This window comes from Rhinopithecus bieti, unplaced genomic scaffold, assembly GCF_001698545.2.
Source record: "Rhinopithecus bieti isolate Rb0 unplaced genomic scaffold, ASM169854v2 scaffold_9383, whole genome shotgun sequence".
Classification (NCBI taxonomy): domain Eukaryota; kingdom Metazoa; phylum Chordata; class Mammalia; order Primates; family Cercopithecidae; genus Rhinopithecus; species Rhinopithecus bieti.
The window spans coordinates 157,891-164,513 of NW_016806471.1; the positions used below are offsets into that span (position 1 = coordinate 157,891).

A 6,623-nucleotide genomic window follows, 5' to 3' on the forward strand; every position below is an offset into this window, starting at 1 on the left:
CTTTCAACCTCCTTGAGGGGCCCCAGTTCTTGTACCCCGCTCAGGCTGAACGTCTCACCTAGACTGGCCCATCCTCTTCCTACGGAGTATCTGTAACTCTGATGGGCTCATGACTGCCCAAAGACTACCCCAGGCATGGCATCGGGGAGGGGCTGTCTGAGCTCACCTCAGACCATGCCACAGGTAGGCAGAGGTGTGGATCTCCTGGGTCCTGACATTTTGGGAGTCTCTGAAGATTTGTGTAATGTGATGTACATGGGCTTGTGAGTTTGGGTATCACAAGAAAGCATGTCTCAGAGGGAGAGACGATGAGAGTGGATGAATGAAACGGATGAATGTGCGTGTGCGTGCACGCGTGTGTGCATGTGTGTGTGCCTGTGCTCTGGCACTGGCCTGAAGGTAGCCCTATCTTCTTACACAATGATTAACTGACATGAAGCAGTTCTACTGGCGATCTCCGTGAGGCAGCTCTTTGCTGTCTTTGTTCCAGGTGCTAGATGCAACCCACATCACATCTGTTCAGACACCAATTTGGCCTGTCACTTAGTAAGAAAAATCACCTCTCTGCTGGATTGATTAGAACAATTAGCTTTAGCTGTTAGCTAACACACACATTCCCTCTCTGCTTGTCTTCTGTCTCCATCTTCCACCTCCCTTTACTCTTCTCCTTCCCACGATGCTCCATCCAATTCTCTTCTCACCTGGGGGCAGCTTCCATGTGTGATTACCCCTGAAGTCTGGTTTCCACACACTGTTGAGCTACCAGTGAAGAGACTGCTATCCCATTTTAGTTCGGAACTAACTTGCTCACAGGCAAGGTGGAAACACTGAAATATATTATGCAATTAAGGTTGGTATTCCATGGAAATGTCATTAATTCAAATTCTGTGGAGGCAATATTTGTTCTAATTTCAAAGTGGAGTGGACTAAACCTTTTGAATTGACAAGCTATAAAGAAAGAACTGATAGATGAAAAATTTTCATTCCCTCAAGCAAATCCCAAGTAGACATTCCATTATCCTAGCTACATCCTAGTTTATTGTGGGTTTTTGTTTGTTTGTTTGTTTGTTTGTTTTGAGACAATGTCTCACTTTGCAGCCCAGGCTGCAGTGCAGTGGAGTGATCTCGGCTCACTGCAACCTCTGCCTCCCGGGTTCGAGCGATTCTCCTGCCTCAGCCTCCTGGGTAGCTGGGACTACAAGCGTGCAACACTATGCCCAGCTAATTTTTTTGTATTTTTAGTAGAGATGGGGTTTCGCCATGTTGGCCAGGCTTGTCTGGAACTCCTGACCTCTGGTGATTGGCTCACCTCGGCCTCCTAAATTGCTGGGATTATAGGCATGAGCCATCGCGCCAGGCTCTGGTTTATTGTTTATTGAACTTAACATATATGCATCACAAGCACTTAGAGAAAAGGCAGATGGGGGGTGAAGAGAGCACAGAAAAAGTGAAGAAAATTCAAATGTATTACTGGGTAATACAATAATAGAATTACTGGGTGCGGTGGCTCACACCTAGAATCCCAACACTGGGAAGCCAAAGTGGGAAGATCACTTCAGGCCAGAAGTTCAAGAACAGCCTGAGCAACATAACGGGACCCTATCTCTATAAAAATTAAAAACAATTAGCCAGATGTATGGGTACGCACTTGTGGTCCCAGCTACTCGGGAGTCTGAGGAAGGAGGATTGGGGATCACCTGAGCTTAGAAGGTCAAGATTGCAGTGAGCTGAGCCATGATCACATCACTGCACTCCATCCTGAGAGAAAGAGCAAGATCTTGTCTCTAAAAAATAAAGAAACAAACAAAAAACCAGTGGGAGAGACACAGGATGGAAACCGCAGCAACGCAGCGGGCTTTGCCAAATGGTAAAGGGAGCTAACTAGCCGTAAGCTCACCAGCTATGCCCACCTGTAGCTGACATATCCCCATCAACTTCTCCAACCCTTGGAGGAGGGGATCTGGAGGCTAATGTGCACACTGGCTGGAGGCAGTGGTGAGAGGTGAGAGGTTGAAAACCTCCCATTTCTTATGCACCACCTCTGTTTGTTGAGTGGCTGGCCAAACCTGGCATAAGGAGGCAACAGACTCTGGCTAGGGTTCTTGGAAGAGAGAGCCCTGTCTCCTCAGCTCTGTTTGTATCTTGGAGCCGTGAACTTGACTTCTGCTTCCCTGACTCCCTTCCTACCCTCCTCAGGTTCAACTTCGAGGTTCAGTTCACGGCCACCTCCTCCCTGGTAAGGAAGGTTCTGGCTCACCTGCCTCCTGCTGAGACACTGAGAAACTGCTGTATTCAAAGTTAGTATTTTAATTTCAAAAACCACCAATTACTTTTGCACCAACCTAATGCAACCCAGTTTTCAACTTACTTGTTGTTGTTTACGTACGCCAATTCTTCTTCCCAACCGTCATCACAAACTTTAGTCTCAAAGCATTATTTATTTCGTCTTTTTTTACTGTTGTTCCCCACTCCCTGGCACCTCACACGGATAAGACCTTTAATACATAGTGAAATGCAGAGTTTTTCAAACTTGATCAATGATCTTTAAAAGGAAAACTTACCGTGGACCCCCGAGAACACAGGTTGTAATTCCAATATGAGAAATAACAGGGTGATGGAAAGGGCATGGGAGGACAATCATCCGACCGCGTGGCCTTGGAGAAATCATGGCCAGATTACCTCCCCAAACATGGTAGCGATTCACACTCTCCACTGCAAGTCTCGGAGTGTCCATTTCAGGCTTCAAACTGTAGCAGCACAAAGATCTATTCAACAGCAAACTCAAAGAGCTAATATGTAAATCACCTCAAGATTCCCCAGGCAGTTGGATACTTCTTTGTTGGCAAAATCCCAGAAACGTCTCATCATTGCCCTGGAACCATCTGGCCCCTGGGGCTCCAAGTGCAGGATTTTAAAACCCCAGGTCTAGGTCACACCTAGAACGTCCCCTTCTACAACTGTGTTTGTGGGTTGATGACCTGGAGATAGAGTGGGTGGGGGCAAGGGTTCCCTCAGGCTCCCCAAACTGTTGGTGGGGCCTGAGATGGCCCCATCTAGGGAGAGGCCTTGAAGGAGCTGGCCCAGTAACAGAGGAAGGAAAGTCAGTGGCCACTCTAGCAAAGGGCACCCATGCAGAAATCTACTGTTGGGAACAGTGCTCCTGCCAAAGGTCTCTGAGAGCTCTCCTCTTTCCCCTCACCTTATTAAACAAGCATTTACCAAGGGCATACTCATAGTATCTACAGAAAGCCAACACTGTATTTTGAGTTCGGAACTCACGACGCAGTCTCTGCTTCTAGGAATTCTGTAGACTCCTCAGGAGCCAGTGGGTAAATGCTATAATACACTGATATGATGGTAGGGACTCCGAGGAAGGTACCTGACCCGAATTAAGGAAAAAATAGGGGAAACTTTCTTGGAGGAGTTGATCCCTATGGTTAAAACCCACAATGGGGCTGGGTGTGGTGGCTCATGCTTGTAATCCCAACACTTTGGGAGGCTGAGGCCAATGGATCACTTGAGGGAAGGATTCAAGACCAGCCTGACCAGCATGGCAAAACCCCATTTTTACTAAAAATACAAAAAATTAGCCGGGTGTGGTGGCAGGCACCTGTAGTCCCAGCAACTTGGGAGGCTGAGGCAGGAGAATTGCTTGAACCCGACAGGTGGAGGTTGCAGTGAGCCAAGATCGCACCACTTCACTCCAGCCTGGGTGACAGAGCAAGACTCCATCTCAAAAAAAAAAAAAAAATTGGGAGCCAGTTAAGTGGAGAAGGTAGAGAGACCAGGCAGGAATATTTTACATAGAAGAAACAGTGTTTCTATGTTCAAAGGTAACAGAATAACATGGACAGAGCCAGGGTCCAGAACCTTACTAAGTTGATCTCAAATCCCTGCCCCTCGGTTTTGTAGCCTGGCTAAATTACCTAACTCTCCTCATCTGATAGTTATACATACCCTGCAGGGCTGCAGTGAAAATTAAATGAGATAATGAATAAAAAGTCCCAGGCACAAGTGTATTTAGTGGTTGCTATTAAGTGTTACGCTATTATCCATTACACTGGTCTATAAGGTGCTTACCCATATAGGTTTGTCATCATTACATTATTCATCTTCCTAGCCTCACTGCCTAGCTCAGAGCCCTGCATTTGGTAGGCACCCAATGAATATTTATGAAATGAATGTTGAATAAGCGCAAGGCATATAAATAAGTTTTCAGGATTAGAAAGCCATTTATATACGTCTGGAGCCCATGTATAGCTTTGCTATACACGCTGACCCACGGCTTCTCAAAACTGAAAGGCACATCTTTCCTTCACACACTCCCAAAGCACTGGCTTTCCCCAGCACACCCCACACAGCAGCACTCCTTCTATGATAGCACCCCTGTCCCACATCCAACCAGGCACACACAGTTGGGGGCACTTACTGCAGACAAACAAATGCACAAGCTGAATTGCTGAGACAGGTTTACTTCGTGAAACACACAGTCGCTGCTATAAATGTTAAATAACAACCATCTTCAGCACATCAAATGTCCCATCCTCCCTTTTGCTTGCATATAGACACCCACAGAGATGCCCTTTCTTTTTCTACTAGTTTTCTTCTCTTCTTAAGGAGATTGAGCGCCGCACACTCACATCCACCCAGCGGGGACCTCTTACTAGGACTCCCACTTGCTCCCTCCCATTAGCTGTAGGACCTCAGGGAATGCCTTTCCCTTCTGATGCCTCCGTTTCTTCACTGGCAGGCACAGAGAGCCCACCGCACCAACCTGATAGTTATGTTGTGAGGATAAAGGAGATAACATATGAGATAACGTCTATGATGAGCAGAAAGCGCCTCCAAAGAAAAGCGCTGGATAAATACAAGGTGTAACGCCACGTCTGATTAGCCTGTATGCTCTCTGCCCGCAGACTCCTACCCACAGACTATGTCCCATTCCACTCTTAAAGATAAACACCTTTCCTCTCTGTAAATGCTATCTCTAATACCCATATGCGCACACTCTTCAGACACCTCCATACTCCCTCTGGATGCCTGCTGAAAACTGTTTTTGAACTTAGAGAAAGCTCAGGTTACAAACACCCTCTTGCCCGTACCCGCAGACTCTTCTCAGGGTCTTGGTGCAGGAACTGCCAAGCAGATAGCTCATCTCTTTGTGGCTGGGCTCCTGGGCTCCCAGCACTCCTATTAGGCTGCACTTCCAGCAGAGTGTGGGATCCTTATTAGGAGCAGCGCCTGCCCAGCACGGTCCAGAACTCAGTGCCTCCTCAGTAGTTTCCCAGCGGCCAGGACCAGAGAGCAGAGAGGCTGATGGCAGCGGGACGGTGTGGAGGGAATAAGCCAGACAGGAAACGCTTTAGGAGGCCAGATCCCTAAGCACTTCTTATTCCTGGTAAATTGAGGACTGCGAAGCTAACAAGTCTGGAGCACTTTCCCAGGCCTGACATACTCGTGGGCGGGCACAACACTCATTTGCTCCACAGTTCAAACCTTTCCACTTGGAGCAGGAAAGAGAAACATCACCTGGCCCTTGGTGTCTCGAGGGTGCCTGTTGCTGCCGAGCTGCGACCTCTGAAGCCTCTCCAGCCAGAGCAAAGCCTGTGGCACGGTGGAGGGGTGAGGTCTGGCTGCTAGGGTGGCGGTGGAAGAAGTGAAATTAGTGTGGTGCTCTGTCTGTGTGTGCGTGGTGCTTTGACTAAATTCCTGAATTGCACACCCAGGACCGACCCCAGGAACCTGTAGCCCCAGGGAGCCACTTAGACACTCCGATATACCACCTTCCTCTCTAACCACCTCTGCCCGTATGACTTATTCCTTGAGGGAAACCTTTGAAATATCTCGCTGCATCGCACCGGTGTCCTCCCCACCGGCGTGGACACAGCTTATCCTCAAAGTTCCAGGCAGCGAAGTTCAGCGGCCCGGCCCGACCGCCGGACCTTCTTCCTGCGGCCTCTGCCCCTGCGGCCTCGCGTCCCCACGTCCCACTTCTTCACCTCCGACACCAGTGTCACCTAACACTGACGTCCCCGCCAGGATCAGCATCGGGGCTGGAAATAGACGAGCCCCGTCTGCAGGAGACACGGAGACAAAGACAGGAGGACGGACGCACAGTCAGTCACCTCCTCCGGGCCGGGCCGGAGCAGCGGCGCCCACCCTGCAGAGGGGAGAAGACCCTGACAGCTCCACGCGGAGACAAAGACACCTCGACAGCCACGGACACAGACAGACAAAGACCGACGGACGCGCGGACGCACGGACGGGCCAGCCCGGCGCGGGGAGCTAGTTTTCCCGCAGCCAGGGCAGCAGACCCTCCAGGGACGGGGAGACCCCCGGCCACCGCGTCTTACCTGCCCCCTGCGCCTCGGGCGCACTTGAGAATTTTTTTTTTTTTCCCAGTGTTTCCCGGTGTGTTCCCGTCTCTCTTTTTCTAGAGCTGCTGAGCGGGCCGGGCCGGTCCCACCGCGCGGGATGCAGTTCCCAGCTCCCACTCGCTGGCCGAGGCGGGCAGAGAAACTTTCGGCCTCCCCGCCCGGCCGCTGCCAAACCGCCAGCTCCAGGCGCGCCGGCCTCTGCGCGGGTCCCGGAGCCGGGGCGGGGCGGGGCGGGGCGGGGCGGGG

The 6,623-nt window shown here is 50.3% G+C and overlaps 1 protein-coding gene across 1 annotated transcript in view; it reads right to left on the minus strand.

Moving 5' to 3' along the window:
* The window catches only part of LZTS1 (leucine zipper tumor suppressor 1), a 56,848-nt gene extending 50,251 nt beyond the window's left edge, over positions 1 to 6,597 (minus strand). The window contains exon 1 of the mRNA XM_017876743.1: positions 6,354 to 6,597. The gene's annotated coding sequence lies outside the window, so the exon portion shown is untranslated. The remainder of the gene's footprint in view (positions 1 to 6,353) is intronic.
* Between the last annotated feature and the right edge of the window lie 26 nt (positions 6,598 to 6,623).